The sequence below is a fragment of the Pelmatolapia mariae genome, linkage group LG12 (genome assembly GCF_036321145.2).
Source record: "Pelmatolapia mariae isolate MD_Pm_ZW linkage group LG12, Pm_UMD_F_2, whole genome shotgun sequence".
NCBI lineage: Eukaryota > Metazoa > Chordata > Actinopteri > Cichliformes > Cichlidae > Pelmatolapia > Pelmatolapia mariae.
In genome coordinates this window covers 24,809,364-24,829,580 of record NC_086237.1, presented here as the reverse complement: position 1 = coordinate 24,829,580, position 20,217 = coordinate 24,809,364, and the positions used below count along the sequence as shown (strand labels likewise).

The 20,217-nt window shown below is 41.0% G+C and overlaps 2 long non-coding RNA genes across 2 annotated transcripts; one reads left to right on the top strand and one right to left on the bottom strand.

Annotated features, from left to right (window-relative positions):
• Window positions 1-12,501: 12,501 nt before the first annotated feature.
• On the top strand, window positions 12,502-14,100 carry LOC134638294 (uncharacterized). The gene is made up of 3 exons (XR_010573902.1): window positions 12,502-12,690; window positions 12,993-13,128; window positions 13,487-14,100. It is a non-coding gene; the product is annotated as an uncharacterized LOC134638294 (long non-coding RNA).
• A 1,680-nt stretch (window positions 14,101-15,780) lies between these two features.
• LOC135933713 (uncharacterized) lies at window positions 15,781-17,456 on the bottom strand. The gene is made up of 4 exons (XR_010573899.1): window positions 17,265-17,456; window positions 16,249-16,443; window positions 16,084-16,160; window positions 15,781-15,833 (listed from the first exon to the last, which is right to left on the bottom strand). It is a non-coding gene; the product is annotated as an uncharacterized LOC135933713 (long non-coding RNA).
• Between the last annotated feature and the right edge of the window lie 2,761 nt (window positions 17,457-20,217).

The window sequence follows — 20,217 nt, the reverse complement described above, 5'->3', positions numbered from 1 at the left end:
TGCTGTTTGAGATGAACTTGTGCAACTGAAGTTTGACGTGCTGCAGAGTTTGCGTGCTTCATTAACAAGCTGTATTGCCTGATCTTCAGTGTCAACACTTGCTAGTCCATCGTCAACATAGAAGTTGGTTTTGATGAACTTAATGGTTTCTTCATCAAAACTTCCTTCTCCTTCAGCTGCAAGATGCTTTAGGCCGTAGTTGGTGCAACCTGGAGAAGATGCTGCTCCAAATAGGTGTACTTTCATCCTGTAGACAGTGAATGGAGTTTCAAGGTCACCGTTCTCCCACCACAAGAGCCGTAGGTAATCTTGGTCGCAAGCATGCACGTGGAATTGGCGGAACATGCGTTCGATATCACACATGAAAGCCACTGGACCTCTTCGGAAGCGACACAAGACTCCAAGCAAGGTGTTTGTTAGCTCTGGACCAGTCAGGAGATGGTCATTTAGTGAAGTGCCTTGGAACTTGGCAGAGGCATCGAAGACGACACGAATCTTTCCGGGTTTTTGTGGATGATACACACTATGGTGTGGGACGTACCAAACTGGTGTCTTGTCAATGTGTTGCTCTGGGACCTTTTCAGCATCTCCATGGGCTAGGATCTCATCCATGAATTTCTTATAGTCCGTGTAGTACTGCTTGTTCCTCTTGAGCCTTTTTTCTAAACATTTGAGACGATGAATAGCACATGCCTTGTTGTTCAGCAGGTTAGGCCTTTCACTCTTGAATGGGAGTGGCATCTCAAAATGACCATCCTCCTTGTGCCTAATGCCAGTCTTCATCTTTGTTAGAAATTTGAGATCTTTTTGAGAGACCTTTGTATCTTCTAGTGCTTTCTCAACAAAGTCAGACTCCAACATCTTCAGGACCTCTGTGGGAGAGATCATTTCCTTTATTTGAGTTCTGTAGACATAGTGAACCTTGTTGGTGAGGTTTGAAGAGGGCTGAATGTCAGGCACCACTTCCTTCACAATGACTTTGTGACTTACTCCGAAGGCATCTCCATAATTGAGACATGGATTGCCATAACCCACAATACTCCATCCCAGATCAATTCTTTGTGCGAACGGCTGATTTTCCTTTCCAGACACAACCTCATGAGGAACAAGTGCTTGGGGGCAGTTGTACCCAGTCAGCAGACCAACATCACAGCTTTGAAGTGGAACGATCTCACTTGCAATGCATTCGAGATGAGGCCATGCCTTGGCTGTTCCAGGCGGTGGAATGTGATCTCGGTTTGCAGGTATAAAATCTCTGGCATATGTTACTGGTAGGGAAATGGTCTTATCTGAGTAGAATCCTCTGACTTGTAGACCTGAGAGCTTGCAACAGGACACAACTGTGTTTCTTGAACACATGGTAGTGAGCTTTAGCTGAGTCGATTCACCTTTGATATGCAGAGCTTGTGCCGTTTCTTCAAGAATAAAGGTTGTATCGCTCTGTGTATCAAGGAGTGCATACACAAGAATTTCATGCTCTGGCTCACCTTTGGTTGAAACCCATACTGGAATAATGGAAGATGTGTGAGTGTCGTCAACATTCTGCGTGACTCTGTTAGAAGTTGCCTCACTTGTTGTTGGTGTGACACTGTCGTCTTGTGAGACGTCTGAGTTCGTTTGTCTTGTCCTGTCACTGTTCTTGGTTTGATTTTTCCTTGTTCTCTCTTCCTTAGTACGATTGTCATGAAGACATGCTGGATGCCTTTTATTACATGTGTCACAGGTTTCTCTGCTTTCACAATCCTTGGAGCGATGACCAGAGTTCAGACAGCCAAAACATAACTTCTTGTCTTGAGCAAACTTTAGTCTCTCAACAATGCTCTCACTTATGAACCTTCTACGCTTAAGTAGGCTGTGACCCGACCTTTCACAGTACACACAACTAGCACTAACAGTCGTTTCATTTGAATTAGTTGCTAGCACCTTTGCTCCATTGCCTCTGTTCCTTGGTGTTTTTGCCCCTTTAATTTCACTTGGCTTGAGAGCAAAGAGAGATGTTATGGGATTACAGGCAATTTTGGCTTCCCGTGAGATGAAATCTACAAATTGGCTGAAGCTTGGAAAGGTGTGATTCTCCTCTTGCACTTCTGTAACCTTTCTGTTCCACCTTGAAGTGAGGCAATCTGGAAGTTTTGCAAGCATTTTTGGTTTTCATTGCGCACTTCAAACCCCTTCATTTGCGACATGGCTGTCTTGCAGCAACAAAGAGAGAAAAGAAAGAGAAAGAGTGAGAAAATGCTTGAAGTTCTGTACTGCCTTTAGAGCTTATCTTAGGCCATGCGTCAAGTTTGTCTCTGAAGGCCTTGGCTACGAGGAAGGGATTGCCATACCTCTCTTTGAGAACTGCCCATGCTGCATAGTATGCAGCCTCTGCACCAAGCAGGAAGTAACCTTCTATTGCCTTCCTTGCAGGTCCACTTACATATTTTCTCAGGTATTAAGTCTTCTCTTCAACTGGTATATTTTCCTGTCGATCAGAGTCTGAAAGGAAATTTTCCAATTATTATATCTGATAGGATCGCCACTGAATATTGTTGACTCTGGTACCGGAAGACGACTTGCATTAAGAGACACTGCCAATGCTTTGACCAGATCTTCTGTGTTCACCTCTCGTTGCGGTGTCACATTTTGTGGCAAGGAACACCGTTTGATATGCTGGTCATTGTTTTTGGACTTGGCTTCATTTTTCTTGTCAGATCTGTGGTGAAGTAGGTTGTATATTTCTTCATCCGAACATTCACTTTGTTCATATACCCGCTGTCAAGCCTTTGCTGCATTCAGCTTTTTTACAGTCTCAAGTTGCTCTACTTCTCTGCTCTTAGCTTCTAAAGCCGTTTGCCTTTGTGCTATTTCTGCTTCTTGTCTTTCAATTTCTTTTATATGGATTTCTTGTTCAAGCAGAATTTGCAGAGCAGCCTCATTTGCTGCAACTTCAGCAGCTGCATCTTATCTTTTAGCTGAGAGCCTGCTGGAGTGTCTAGAGGAAACCCTTGAATGAGAAGAGAGCTTAGTGTGGTGTGACTTAACACTCATCCTGTCTGAGGCTACTAACTTAAGCATAGACTCAGTCTCCTTCCATTGTTCATCCCTTTGATTTTCCACATCTGAGGCTACTGACTTAGGTAAAGACTCAGTATCCTTCCAATTTTCTTCATCTCCTTGAACCTCCACACTACTTGGGCTTGGACACTTTCTTACAGATTAGATAATTGTCTTTGTTATGGCTTCACACGTATCCATCCTCCGTCTTGTGTCATTATTTGGAGATTCAATATGTCTCAACTCAACGTAGGCAGCATTCACATCCTTAGAAGCATTCAAAACCTTGGAAACATGTTCTTGTAGCAGATCCCTTGAGCATTGACCATCTATAGCTCCTTTGGCATCCTTAATGACAACCTTCCACTTCTCATAGCACGCACTGAAACGATGTGCAGCCTTCTTTATGTGCTCAACATACAGTTCTTTGCCCTTTTCCGTCAACGTACGGACTTGTTGGCTCTGTCATGCTCTTTGTGAGGTAGTAGAAACATCATCAGCTGTGCCTTCAACTGCTTGTAGTTGCTCATATGCATAAAGTTGTTCCACATCACCCTTTTCACTGACTTCTGGATTAGCCTCAAACTCTGCCATTGTTGGAGGGGTTTTGTTTTTTTAAATTTGTATCCTACTTAGCCTTAATGTAAACGTTAATGCAGCAGCTTAAATTTGATTTGGTAGTTGAGGAGCACATGAATATTAATCTAAGCTTATTGTTACAACTTTAAAGCACAGTAATTACTGTTACCTTTTAAACATCACTTAAGTCACTTTAGCTGTAAGTCACCATTACATATCTTGTCCAAGCCAGTAATACTGTTTCTTACAGCAACTGCTGAAACCCACCATATGCACAATGCACAGGTTACTCATCACAACATTAATTTAACACTGTATGAATATAAGTCACTTAAACAGTAGAAATGTAAACAATGAAAAAATTTTTTCCAGTCCTTTGTTCATTTATAAAAGGAAACTTATCTTAATTATTTTTACAGTCCTTTTTTTTCCTTTTTATTTCTCTTTCTTGTGCTTAATTATATTGAGTCCTTTAACTGAGGTAACACTTATTTTCGGGGCACCTGAACTTTCCTGCGGTGGCTGCGTCCTTTCATCTACCCGTGCAGAGCATAAGAGTTCTCACTGTAGCACCCTCAAGGATTGACATAGGCACGATGTAGAGTTATAAAACAGGGTTTATTCTGGTCTTGGCAACCTGTGAGAACTGCTCACAGACAAAAACAATAAAACAAAGCATCACATCAAAATGCCCTCTTGTACTTAATGTCAATCAATCAAAAGTCCTTAATTACAGAAAATAAAACATTTAAAATACACAAATCTCGTGAGCTGACATCCAGGAGGGGCTAAACAGTCCTTTATGGCCTTCTTTCTCACTTATTTCTTCTCTTTGAACGATATTTTCTCCATGTGTGGAGCTGACCGCGAGCTGCAGCATGCAGACACCATGTGCGCTAGCATAAAGTGGCTGGGTGGAGACCAATGACTGTAGAAAACATGGACGCGACAGCTCCCCAAAAATGAAGCCAAAACGTCTCTATCGCCCCCTGGTGTCTGGCTGCAGTATAGGTCATAAACCCCGCCTCCTCCATTTCTTGCATTTCTCACAAAAAGTGTTTGTTTTAAAACATGAATCTTCCTAACTTTAAAACAAAAGATTTCGACGTCTTCTCCAGACTCAACAACAGATGACAGATGACAAACCAATCAACACACCTGAGTCACTGACTTTCTTAAATCCACTCACTCTCACTGGCTCTGTTTATTACTAATCACTGTGTAACTGCTGTAAATTCACAGTAACTGCTATCTCCTTACAAATGTTTATTAGATTAACCACACTTGTACAGACTGTATATAACTACCAACTCTCCAGCCATGTTGGTGACTTACCTATATTGGCTGAAAATATTCATTTCCAGAGAACAGACACAGGCAGACTATGCTTACAGGATGTGATGTGAGAACACTAATGAAATATTGATGTGTCATATTTGTCCAAGGCATATTTCATTGTTATGGAAAAAGAAAATATTAAAATCATGATGACCAATTGGAGTGGTGATTTCTATGACTTTGTGTATATAATTTGGCATTTCTTACTGATGTAGGCCAAAAATAAATACATGATATCATTTCATTCAGTTCAAAGGTTTATTTGCATGACGCACAAACAGACACAATTGAAAGTTACAAATGTATTGTGCATGAAACGAATTCAAACGTGGTGCAGATGTGTGTCACAAGTTGATCTGGCTGTAGGCTATGGCACATGGCCAGAGGTGCCGCTGGTTGATTCGAGTCCATGTTAGTGCACACAAAGTAAACTGCACGCTTTAGTTGTGAAGCAAAAATGCTGAAGTCGGAGTAATAAAACGTACGAGGGGAACGATAACGACGACAAGATTCTCCCGATCGTTTACTCTTGCTGTCCTGTGAACAACATCGGCGTGGTGTTAATTGTTTGCTGTTTTCGCGATCGCGTCGCGCATGAGAATATCACCAGGTAAACTTGCGACATTTTTAAACATTTTGTTGTTCAACAGCAAGTGTGGAGTGTGTTTGAGATTACCTCACAAGTGTCACAGATGACACATTTGGCGTGTTTTTTTTGCTGGTTTGTCGGTAGCAGCTGCTGAAAAGCAAGTCTGCCACACATCTGTTCGACCAAATCCAGTTAATCTGTGACGCCAGTTAATCTGGAACACCGGTGAATGAATTTACCCTGACTAAAGAAATCAAGAGAAACGCCCCGGGCTACTCAGTCACTAATTACCGTTACTGTACTTTTATTACAAGTATTATACTGTAAAAGCAACATGCTGCATTCTGCTTCAGCTCCTGTGCAGAGCTGATTATTATATGTGCAAACAACAGCATGTTTTCAGTCTCTTGCCACATCTGTAAAGACAGTAACATCATTTTTCAGCAACTCCTCATTAATCAGTAAGTATGGATTAAAGTACTGTAGTGTACTGTAATACTGAAAAAAATGTAAGAGAAGAACTTCAGATTCTGAGTGTGTGAGGATTACAGGAGCTGCCCTCAGATTCAGACCTCAGCACCACCCAGTGACAGCAGACAGATCATCCAACATGTTCACGTGTTAACTGCAAAATGAACTGATGAAAACAGTACAAAGGTTAAAGTACCACATGTGCTGTAGTGAAAGCTGCAGCTGTTTTATTGATAAAGTTAAAGACAAAAACAAAAGGATTAATCACCCATGTAACTGTGTCACTATATATCAGCATTAACAGGACCTCAGTTTGGTGTTTCACAAAGCTGCTGATCTCAGACCTGCGCAGCTTCTGTTTTAAACACTTACGTACTCAGCTGCATGAAGAGCATATGAGATTTTCTCTAACACAATTAAATAAAACCTGATGAATTTCAAAGGTCGTCACTTGTATGTTGAACTACAAACTTGTGATCTGGAATTCTTTCACAGTTTTTTGCAGATAGTGTGTTATTTACCATAAAGTGATTCAGAGTTATTCATACCAGAGTAACCAGAGAGGATCATATATTTTTAAATATATAACTTTCTACAGGACTGAATATAATATCTTTATGTAAAAGCCCGGAGCCTCTGGGGAGTATCCAAGTATTTACAACATTACACAAACCAAAGGTCTCAATCACAGTGTTCATGAAATGCTGGGTGTATCCATCTTCTGAGCTGGGCCTACGGTGGAGTGCTGAAGATTTCCCTGTGAGGGAGCTGCTGGTGAAGATCATGAGTCCTGCTTGATCAATGCGATGAGCTTCAGTGTTCCTGGTGTTTCTTAAATGATGCCTCTTTCAGTGGGTCAACAGAACTTCTGGCACAGGACAGCTGTGATGAAAGAAAAGGAAGAAGTTTCTCCAAACCTCTGGACCCAGGAAACCCAGCTTGGTCCTGATGGTCTCCCTCACTAGTTTCTCTCCAGGGTGAATGTAGCTGTTGATATACTATGGACTCTATTATTAAATGAAAAGAACAAATTAGACTACACTACTGAAACGTTCTGCTGATGTTTTTAAAGTTTCCATGTTACCAGGCTGTAGAGGGCTCTGAAGATTTAAACAGTTTTAGATCCATTACACTCACAGTCTTAAATGTTAAAATCTCAAAGGACAGCATTATATTTTTGATATTAACAGTAACTCTGGGCCTCTGTAGAGTGTGCAGATGATCTCATCGCTGTCTAAAAATGGATAAAAAAAACTAAGAAGTGCTGAATCCTTCAATAATACAGACTATTAGAGTAACAGGTGTGTAGCATCGCTAACTAGCTAGCAACAAGCCTCCAACACAGTGCGTATGCTAGCGGTTAATCTAGCAAACGAATTAACAACACTGTGTGTCTTTTTTTTATAACAGTGACATGGTTGTATTTACCTTAATTAAACGAGTCGTCAGTCGCGGTAAACCAGCGAAAAACTGGAGCAGCCGGGCTACGTAAAAGGGTGGGGGGCGTGTTTGCGGTCACGTCCAGCGGGTGTGTGGGCGGAAGCGTTACACAGTCGCTCCACCTCAAGTCACTACTGCGCAGACTCTGGCTCCAAATATGCAAGATGGCAGCCTCCACAGGCGGGGTATTTTGGCTTCATTTTTGCACAATGGGAGGAGGCGCTGTCGCATCGTCCATGTTTTCTACAGTCATTGGCTGTGTCCCAATTCAGGGTCTGCACGCTTGAAGTACGCATTTTAAGTGCAATTACGTCACAGCCACGCGACGATGGCTGTCCCAATTCGAAGTGTACTTCAAATGCGTACTCCAAATGCGCCGTCGATTTCCCCAAATATCAAGCCTGGTCCGGTGCACGCTTCGTGGTCCCATATATCCCACAATTCATAGCGCGGCGGTGGGTGTGGATAATTTTGCCGCAAAAGGCGGCAGACGGCAGAAGGGAGCGGCCGAAGAGTGAACTGTCAAAAGTAAGTACTGAATATGATGTCACTAATTTATGTGCGAATGTTTAATAATGAAGAACATTAAAACATTACTGTTGGTCACATGTCGGCAAAGTTATGTGCCATTAGCGATGTTTGTACTAACTTAGTTTTAAAGCCTTTACTTTCAAATATACGCCGTTCAATAGTCGACCTTAATCTTACAGAGAATGTGATGATTTTATGGATAATTAAAGTCAGTCATATATCCACAAACACAACAAGCTGAAAGTCAGTGATGCTGCTCGGTTTGCAGTCCTGAATATCACGGCACAAGCAGGATTCACTGCACTGTTAATGTTAGCTATGTTATTGTAGCCAGTCTGGCCTTAAACTCTGATTGCCGTTAGTTCTCTGCGTTGTGTTGTGCGAATGACCAGAGGAGTCAGCTCTCACTTGCCAGCTGGGCAGATTTATTCTCCCAGAACTGTTTAAAATAAAAATAAAACAGTACAGCGACTTCACTTTACTGGACTTCTGCATAAACACCTCTCCTCAGCGGGGCCTCTAGGCGACTGTGGTGCAACATCACAACAAATCTACTTAGCAAATAATACTGCTAAAATGTATTTATAATCATATATAACAAATGAAAATGCACTGCATCGTGACCATATACTGCTGCTCTGTGGCTACTGGGTGACCCCTCGTCTGGGGATCTCAGCCCTTCCCAGGAGGGTGGCACGGATGCCCCTCCGGTGGTCCTCCTTGGGCTCTCGCACTCTGGGGCCTCTGGATGTCTGGAGCCTGGATCTCCTCCATGCCTGCTTCATGCCCTGGGGGACGGGGCTATGGCCCTCTACACCCTCTAGCAGACCGTTACATGGGGAAACCTTTTGAATACAAGCGCGCTGATCCACACAGGTGTGCACACGGGTGTTCACTGTTCATAGACATAAACTACACCTTTCTTAGCTGCTACTTCAAAGCACATTGTGCGCTGTCTGTCCTGCGTGCTGCACAACAACATTCAATATTTAGTATTTACTGCTGTTTACACTTAGCTAGATTAACGTGATGGTGTTGTGTTTAGTATGTTGCTTTGTTATTTTTGCTTGTTTTCTATTCTTTTTCTCTCAACAGGTGATCCAGGAGATTTTTTTTCTTTGTCTTTGTAAGTGCCCTCTCTCACTGTCCCTCTTCCCTTCTGTTTTTCTTTTCCTTCCTCTCTTTCTTTCTCCCTTTCCTATCCCCCAGTCATGTCTGTCCCGTCTGTAACAACTGAAAATAAAATAAATAATAACAACAAAGGTTGATCAAATGGACCAATACGGCAATGCCATGATGATCCACTTGGCAAAATAAATCCATTGGGTATCCTTGTTGGTCTTCAGACAACAATTCTGACGGCTAAAGAACCAAATGGGACAGGCAAAAAAACCCCAAAAAAACCCCAAAACAAACAAAAAAACAAACAAATAATACTGCTAAAATGTATTTATAATCATATATAACAAATGAAAATGCACTGCATCGTGACCATATAGTGACAATTACCTCATCAACAAAATTATACTTTAGGGAGACTTCATTTACCAGTGGCAATTTTACATATTTTTTTAAGTTACATATATCTAACAGTAAGTTGAAACAGTGAACATGAATCACAAACAAACAAAAGATATAACCAGTACACATGACACAAAAATAAAAGAGGGAGCTCACATACCTGTTTAAAATAAAAATAAAACAGTACAGCGACTTCACTTTACTGGACTTCTGCATAAACACCTTCAAGGGAGAGAGAAGGATAGCGGACCACATGAGAAGCCACCTGCATGCTCATATGCTCTCATCTGAGAATGGCTAACTAGCATGGTACAATAAAGTGCTGTACTCGACAGAGAAACAGTAATTCACACTAAATCATCTAACAGAACTGTGAGACAAAAATGTACAAAGGGAACAAGCAGTGTTTGAATTACTTTTAGTTACTTTAACTGTGTTTATTCACTCTGTAACTGAGAACACTAGCGTACGCTCACCTCTCCTCAGCGGGGCCTCTAGGCGACTGAGGAAAATAACGCGCAGCTACAGGAAGTGACTTCGTGGGAAGTCAAAGGTCACACAAACAAAATAAAAGCTCCCAAAATATAAATACAGAAAATAAACAAATATAAATAAACACATATACATAACCAATACTGACAAAGCAAAAGAACTCTGCAGGATGGATCTTTGGTGAAATATAAATTATTTTTTAATACACCCGTTACATTATATTGCTGCCTCTGTTCGGTGGTGTCGAGCCAAACGGACTTTAACGTGTGTTTGAACGAGCTGACGGTTCACTCGTTAAGCTGAAAGAAAGATGCTTAATCACAGGAGTCACACATGTGTCCACTGTACCATCTGGGAACTCTTCTTGTTTAGCACTCGTAATAACACAAACACTAAATCCTCCTTCTCTTGTGCTGTTTTGTTGCAGTGTATACACCTGAGACTGTCACCTGTCTGTCTGTCCTGCACTCTCTCTCTGTTTCTTTCTCTCTGATTGTGGAATAAAAGTATGAACATGTATCTATAAGTTACACTTGTGTTTGAATCCTGCAGCTTATCACACATTTGATTTCCATGTGTGACAACTGCAAGTGTCCAGAGTGAGGACAGACTGAGGGACCCACTGCTGCACATCATCTGTGAGGCTTTGCACCCCTGATGATCCACCAGGACAAACTCAGCAGTGTGTGAGGAAGAGGAGGAGGGAGGAGGAGGAAGAGCCAGCAGCAGCTGACAGATGGCGAGAATAGACAGACTGTTCCCTGTTTGTGAAGGACTGCTAGAAAAGTTTAAAATAACTAATTATCTGTCCTGAATCAGTCTTATTAGGTAATGTTCAAATAATTTTATCATTCCAGTGTTTTCAGTGTGGGCCTTCAAGTTACACACTATGAAAGGCAGCAACAAGTTTAATGTTCAGAAACCTAAAGTATGTATCAGCAGCAGAATGGAGCTAAAAATAAATGTTTGTTTCAGTTCTATGAAGCTTTGAGTATTTTTGATTAGTAGCACTGCTGTGTTTGTTGCATCATATTGCTGTAATTGTTTATATGCTTTATATATTCTGAGGTAAGTTGATCTATAGTGTTACATCATATTCTATAAGGATGTTATGTGTTTGTATACTTTCTGCCCAGTTTGACCCATTTAGCAGAAGTCAGCCTGTTTAAGGCTCTGATATCTATTCTGTATGACTTAAAGCAGTTATGACATGGTCTGATTTTCTCACCCAATAAAGGAATATTTAATATATCAGTCTACTCTTCATTCTATCAGAAACAGTTATCACAGCTCGTACATTTTCTTTTTACACATATATGTAAGCATTGAGCCAAATGTTATGTAATGCCAACATATTAAACGAACAATTGTCTCTTATATATAATACATCTGTATATACACTGTCAAAGATACTTGTCTTTGAGTGAAGATTTAAGGTGATAGGAAATATAAATAACTGCAACTTGAATCTTTGACCCCGAGTTCAAGCTCACTGCTGTAATATATCCTGTAATATCTATCTATCTATCTATCTATCTATCTATCATACTAATCTGACAATAAATATAATATTGGCCATATTATATTTACATTACCAAAGTGAGATGATTTTAGTCTCATGAACAACATGAGCTAATTGTTATTTACTAACTAATCTTAAACTGACTGTTCAGTACAGAAATGAAGCCCAACAATCATGTTTTACAGTCCCGTGGTCTCAGCCTCAGATACTCAACTAATCAAAGTGATGTCATGACAAAAATGAATGACCAACAAAACATTTTTTCTCCTTCATTTCTGTCAAACAAAGCTGTATGACACGTTTCTCGCGGTTAGTATCATGGTTGCTAGGCAACCTGAGCAGCGCGATGACGGCTAGACCGTCCCATTTCACAAGCCTCTCACTTCCGCACTTCTCGTACTTATAGTACGCACCGTACGTAGTACGCGTAGTGCGCGTACTTCAAGCGTGCGGTCTCTTAATGGACTACTTGCACTAAGGCATGTGACGTATTTCCGTTTCCAAATACTACCGCTTGGGCGTTTCCGGTATGTTTGTTTATCTATCGGTAGCTACGCTAATGTCACTTCAGAATGAGTATAAAAAGGAAAGTATTTAAAACAGAACATTTTCAAAAACAGGAGAAGAAATACTCCGAGCATTGCTGTGTCCCACTTTGTTCGGCTTCAGCCAAATTTAACGGCATACTAAGTTTTCATGGCTTTCCGACCCATTCCGACTTGAGAAGACAATGGCTGGTAAACATACGCCGGGATCATTTCACGATTACCTCTCACACCAGGGTCTGCAGCAGACACTTTGCCAGTGATCAACTCATAGAGCCAACAACCCTTGATGGTCGAAGGCGGCTTATTAAAGGGGCTGTACCAACACTTTTTGAGTGGATTGGCTATAAAGTTGAACCACCGCGGCGTAGTGTTTGGGAGAGAACGGAGCGACGCCCTGAACTAGTTCCTCCTGATGATCAAGAAGAGCACAGTCTTACAAGAGATCATGACTACTGCTCAGTCCCTGAGCCGTCTGCATTGGACATATCTGCATCAGCTGCAGAAGACCTGTCCAAAGACGTGGAGACTCTGAGGAAGGAAATACAGGAGTTACGTGTCCAGCGAGAATTTGGGTTACAGCGTTTTGCTGGCTCCGACACTGACATCCGATTCTACACCAGGTACACCTAAGGTCTATTCAAGCTAACTGTTTAAAATATACCAAGGTCACCATCAGTTAAATTTCGAAAGTGTTTCCAGTCTTAATGAAAACAAAATAGATATTTACTTTTTCTCTGCTGATTGTATGTTTCATGTAGACGATATCCTAATGCTACAGGTAAAATACAACACCAAATAGACTCTTAATCAGACTATGTTATACAGCATACCATTAGCATATTTGTCACAGTTTACATTATTTTTATGTCAGTGTGTAATGTTAATTAATGATTGACACAATGTATGTCTCTCTCGTGAATAGATTTCCAAGCTATGATCATTTGATGGCATTTTGGTTTTTGATTGAGCCTTGCATCTATAAAATGATCCGGGTTTCAAGAGCCAAGTCAGCTGCCAATAGGAACGAAGAAGTGTTGACACCTGCACGCACATCAACGGTAGGTTATGGGTTTGTTGGTAGTTAGAACTAGAGCTGTAATGCTAATGTATTTATGTACAATAACATTACATTTCGTTGCCCTGTACCTGTGCATGTGCAATGACAATAAAGTTGAATTCTATTCTATTCTATTCTATTCTACATTATGTACAATAGCATACATACACAGGTGTATATATGCTAAAGGACTCAGCATCCTTTACATACATATACCTGTGTACTACAGCACCTCATTGTTTACCCCATGGTACAGTATGGTATGCATAACCATTACAAAACATTTAGCCAAGAAAAGCATAATTTTACTAGTTCATAGCTTAAGGAGTAACATTTTCCCTTTTGTTTTCACCTTCCAGAGGCAGCTGCTACAGCCAGTTGACGAGTTCTTTCTTTTCCTGGTTTTCCTGTCAGTTGGTTTGAAGGAGAGGGACCTGGCACACCGATTTAACATACACCAGTCCACAGTGAGCCGCATTATTGCAACATGGACAAATTTTCTTGCCACTGCACTGGGGTCTCAATGCATCTGGCTTACACGTGAAGAAGTGCAAGCTTACCTCCCTGAGGAATTCAAAGATTTCTCAGACACCCAGATGATCCTCGACTGTACAGAGCTGAGGTGTCAGACACCATCCTCACCACTTCTCCAGAGTGAAATGTACTCTTCGTACAGATCCCACTGTACGATGAAAGCCCTGGTTGGCATAGCTCCACATGGTCCAGTGACATTCATCTCTAATCTGTATGCTGGTTCGGTTAGTGACAAGGAACTATTCAAACAATCAGGCATTGCTGAGAAGTTGACTGAAGACATGGCAGTGATGGTAGATAAGGGCTTCCTAATCACAGATTGTTGTAAATGCAAAGTGTACTGCCCACCTTTTCTATCTAAGCAGAAGCAGATGCCAGCATACCAGGTTAAGGAGACGCAGGCCATAGCCAGACTCAGGGTACATGTGGAGCAAGTCATTAGGAGGATAAAACAGAACAAACTTTTTGATAGCATCATTACCATGTCACATGTTTACAATATCAACCAACTGTTTGCAGTAGTATGTATGCTGTCAAATTACCAGAACACAGCATTAGTTAAAAAATGGGTTAAGTGAGACAAGATGGACTTTTCCCAAGACACCAGTGCCAGTACAAGGAACTTATGGAAAATGACCTGCAGCTGAGGCCACTACAGTTGCATTTCTTCCTTGACAAAACTTGATTACAGAACTGGTACTTGAGTGCTGATAGTTGAGTTCCAGTTATTGATAATTCTAATTCATTGCAAATGTTGAATGTTAATACTGTTTAATTATACTACTATATTACTATTCATATTCAACAAAATTGTTTATCAAAATTATAAAGTAAATCACTAAATCGTTTTAAAATCATAAGTGACATTGTGCTTTTGTAACATCCAAAATACCATTTGTCATTTTCTTCATTCAGTTGTGTTATTGTCTAAATGTATGTCAGTATGCTAGGCATGGATTTTTAAATACTTACCATGTATATAAGTTCTGCACAAATTCAATGTTTTAATGTGTGTTTTTAAAAAATGAAATTGATGCCATTGCTTAAATAACAGTTTATTGATTTCACATAAAAGTAACATGTAACAACAAGTAACAACAAAAAAATTCATGAAATACATTGCAAATAAAACATCAGTTATTTTGTTCCAGCCAGCCTGAAGGATCTGTTTTCCTTTTTGCTATGTTTTCACTGTTCATTTTTCCAAACACAGGTATCTTGGCATATATATGCAAAAAAAGAAGTAGTCAGCCTTTTCTCTGATTGCATTGTGCACATCTGTATCCATGTATATTCTTTGCACTAGGTAGTCCTCTTGTGCCCACACAACAAAGTCACACCACTGCATCCCACTGATGAGCAGTTGTCCTTGCACTTGCCAGTAATATGCGTGGCTCTTTTTTTAGTTTAGGGGTACCACATTCCATCTGCACATATTTGCAGTCAATAACGTTTTGTACATTGGGACATTTGAATTCAACAAGGCCAAACTGGGGGTATTCATTGGGGTCAAAAACAACACCATCAGGAGATGCAGCAAGCCAGGGGGCAATGGGGTGAATGACCAGACCACAGGGTGAGTAGTTAACATTCATTAGCCTACTATACTCTGCTGCTATTACAGGCTCCATCTCAGTTCCTCTCCTTATGTCTGCTGTTTGCCTTGTTCCCTTCAATATACGCTCTGCTAGTGACTCTGCCGAGCTCTGGCCTCTGACGTGACACACCTCCCGAAACTTAGAGGCAGTCACTCTGGGCCTGCGGAGCTGATGCCACTCAGATGAAGAGCTTTGCTCACGTGTAGCTTCCTCTATTTTGTGAGCCATTTCCAGAGTTACAGACAAGCTTTTCAGATGCAGAAGCTCTTCTTCTGAGCACACAAACACACAATCTGATGGCAAGATGTCATACCCCTCCAGAGGCAAGTGCGGTGTTGGTGGTGCATCACGGTGTAGTGTGATGTACCGGGTTGTCAAAACCGGCTGCTGATATGACAGAACACTGCCCTCCTGCACCAGCCCAAAGGCACTTTCCACAAGGGGCTTGTCAGGTCTCATGTTCATTGTGGTCACAAGTGGCCTGTCCTCAATATTAAATTTTGCATATTCCTCCGTTATTCTGAACAAGCAAGGATCTGGTAACGGACCCACCATGCCTCTGTAGAAGTCACTCCTAAAGAAAACATCAATGACAATAATGTAAGGAAGAAGGTTATTATACTGAACAACAACTAAACTAAAAACTAAAAGGTGTAAAACAGTGGTGCATAAGTTAGAGACTGGGATGTATATGTACATGACTGAGTTAGCCGTCTTCAGAAAGTGTTGTATGTAAATTAATACCTATTCTGACACATGTACGTATGAACAAATAGCAACATGCATTTGTAACACAGGAAACCAAATTTTACAAATCTAATTACCGTACTCCAGTATGGGCCATCCTATTTGGTACCGGCTTAGTGAAGATCATGGAGTTGATGGGTCCTGGCTTCACACCCTAACAGAAGACACATTTACTATGGATGGTGTTGCTGTTCATATGTAAACATGGATTAATTCAAAAACTTTAACCTCATTTAAATTACCACTGTCCGTGGCTTGTGCCATTGCTGTTCAGATTCCGTGCAGCTATGCACAGGGGGGACAACCGGCACTCTGAGTTGTGAGTAGTGTGCTGTTTGGAAGAGCAGTGCCATTGTGTGATTGCACATAACAGCGCCTGCCACACAGGAGCACTGGCTATGTGTCAGTACCACCGGCGATGAATCCAGAAGCTTAATCTACGAAGAAAGAACGAAAATTAAAAATGTAACATCATCTTCATGGAAGAGCCGAACAGGAACATAGTTCAGTGTTATGGTTACTAACCCCTACAGGCTTACCCTCCTGAATGCTTAGTGTTTCCTTCTCTCCCTATTAAAACAACTTAACCATCCTTGATAACTGTAATAACTTAGATTGTGTATATTTGCAGTATTAACTTGGTGTCAAATGTTTCTGATCACCCAAACACACGTTGATTAAACTATCTGACTAGTCAAATTAGGAGCGATAAAGCAGGGAGACAAGGAAAACATTCAAGTTGATGGGCTTTTAGGAATGAACTTAACTAATGCTTAAATGAACTGAACCCCACTGAACGGGGATTAACAACTTTACACAGCTTCCTGCCTACACTTAGTCTGTGTGGTGCCTCACTCTTCCTCATTGACCTGTAGCACAGGGCTCTCACACCGACCTCCCCTGACAACCTGTCTTTATTGGACACTGAATAAAGATACAAGTACCATTAGCATTATTTCTGTATTACTCATGTCAGCACGTCTTAAACATATGTACTTTACACTTAGCAAGAGTAGCATTAGGTAGTTAACTACCTCCTTAGTTAGCCAACTACCTAACGCTATTATAACAGTGTCTAACAACAAAAGTGACATTAGCTAAGAAAACCTCAACTATAGTTTCGGACGACATAAAACACCGTTTAAGAAAACATGTAATGTAGAGAATTGACATCAAATGACGGACATAGCGGAGTAACGTAGTGTTTGCATTTGACGTTAGCTAACGTTTCTTTGTCGGTTAATTTACGTTTTCTTACCTTCGTAGTTGTGTATATATGATGCAGCATATAACTTAAATCCTTTATCTAATTTGATGGCTGGGATAGTCGTCACTCTGCAAATCCGATGAACATCAGTGATGTTCAATTTTGGGAGCTCTTGTAGGCAGCGAGTGTAGAACGTCGCCATGGTTTAACCATACCGGAAGCACTGGGGCAGGACTACATAGAACGCGGAAGTGATTGTGCAAGTAGTCCATTGGGACACAGCCAGAGTTTTCTACAGTCATTAGTGGAGACCCAAACTGCAACCACCAGAGGGTGCAAAAGAGCAAAAATCTGGACCATTACACTAATCTAACGGTCATCTACGAAAAATTCACGGGTCATATCAATATGATTTTACAGAAAATCATTGTTATTACTGCCAACTATTCCAGAGACGTGAAAATCTACAGTATAAAGAACAAAAAAATATATAGCAATCAAACGCACCACTGTTGTAACCGTCAGTTTGTCACAGATCAAAGTGGAATGAAAGTGATTGGTTGGTTCGTGATCTGTGTTATCTGCATTTTCATCAGCGTAAGAGACTCAGCAGCAGATTAGAATAACATTTATACATATAATAAATCACCAAATTAATACAGGCAAGAAACAATCAAACCTGTTCCAACAATTTGAGTTTGTATTCCCTCAGCTGCAGACTCGCTGCTGTTTAAATGTTTGAGAGCGAAGATTATATATAAAACAAACGTCAAACATAGACTCAGTCTACGTACACATTTGATATGAGGCCAGCACGTATAGTGGCTGTGTCCTGTTTTAAGATCATATATGTAAAATTGTAGTCTGACCTGCGTCGATCCAGCCGCTCATAGTCAGTGGTTACCATGGTTACTGCATAAGCAGCTGTAATTTAAACGGCTGGCACTGCGGAAACCTACCGGCGACATGAGCGTTTATGTTTTTCACTGCAAAAGAACTGTCTGAATGGGTAACTGAAGTTAACTTGGATAAATTATAGTTAAGGAGTATCACAGATAACGCCCACGTGAGCTGTGTGACTGTACACCGCTACACTGAAATAAGTAGGCTATTATACACGTGCTATATCATAAACTATGATATAAATGTGGAGGTCCTATTAACATGTTTAGTTTTAAAGTCACCTTCCTGCCTTTAGTCTCATTCACGAGCAGTATTAGTTTTCTTCTAACATCCAGAAGTCTGCATGATGTGTTTCATAGTTTCTAACAAGCCTTTGACAGTTAAACATAACATGACCGAAACACACACACACACACACACACACACACACACACACACACACACACACACACACACACAAAATCACACAAATCATATGTTAACCTCATTTAATTTTAGTAAAAAACAAAACTAACAATTCTAACAGATACCTGGTGCTTAAAATACAGCTGAATAACTATTAAAAAACAGATGATGTAATATTTCTGTACAGGTTGCAGTCATCATGATGAACATGCTGTTACAAACTCTGCTCCTCTCAGTGGAAATGCGCCTTCGCTATGAAAACATTTTAAAAGTCAGTTTAATCTCAAAATTCACTGTTAAAAAATCCAAAACACGCCAGATAAAGAAAAGCGAATGGTTCAGTCTAATACATGTGCCAGTGAACCATTAAACTTCAGTAAAACTATGCAGTTATGAAACGTAACTTTAACCTCAGCCAAAACCGATTTGCTCAGTTGTAAATACAACAGTGAAGTAAACGTGACCCGACAGACAGAACCTGAGTAAATTAAGTCCAGTGTTTAACCACTGGGAGCTAAAACTCAGGTGAGGTTTCAAAGCTGTGTGCCAGTGATTGGACATCAGCCGCTGATAAAGTGGGTTCGCCTATAAAATGCTCTGTAGAGAAACAAGCTCCAGCAGCTCTGCGCTCGAGAAAAAAAAACTATATTTACTTATCTTGTGCAGGAAAATGCGCTGACATTGCGTTATATTGAACACCGACTGGCCAGTTAAACTGTGACTATCACCAGGTAACGTGGGCGTGTTTCTTGAATTAGCAGCAGGTGTTAAACAGCTGACAGGTGAGGAGGATGTATGCAGGTAAACTAAGGGCCTGTTGAGCTGATCGCTGGTGTCGTGAGAAAAATGTCAGCTTGTTCTTTATGTTACAGAAGCACAGCGACACAAGACCAGGTGGAAAGAGACATTGTTCAGTGAAAATGAGAATCTGCGAATGCAACATGTGGAACACGGAGAGTGAAATATGTAAATAAAACCGGTTACACTCTGTCAGCTGACTGTTAGCAGAGCTAGTGACATCTCTGAAAACATCTGAGCACTTTTGCAAACATGTTCTATGTCGACAACCTGACCAGACATGTGAAGATTACACCACTACATTCGCGGCTAAAACACTATTAAAAGTGTAGTTGGTGACAGAAAAACGGGGTATTTTAAAACTTTACACCACCACCATTGCTGCCTGTGATTTGAAATGCATTCTGGGATACCTGGCTGCCCCAAGTTCACACAAGCAATCGATTATCTAGGATCGACCTGTCTTGACTTGGTAAAATGGTAAATGGACTGATTCTTATATAGCGCTTTTCTACTCTCTCAGAGTACTCAAAGCGCTGTATACAACGTGCTACATTCACCCAATCACACCCATTCTCACAAGCACTTTCTCTGTACTTAGTGCTTTCTAACTACATTCACACACATTCATACTCCGATGGATGCATCAGAGAGCAACTTGGGGTTAGTATCTTGCCCAAGGATACTTGACGTAGACTGGAGGAGCCAGAGATCGAACCACCAACGTTCCGATCAGTAGGTGGCCTGCTCTACGTCCTGAGCTACAGCCGCACGGTTACGTTGCACGGCAACCAATCAAATGTTAGAGAAGCTGCAGTGGCATTATTAACCCCGCCCCCTTAGTTTGATGGGTGATGCTGACAGATAAAATGATTTCAAGGTGAGACATGAAGGGGAC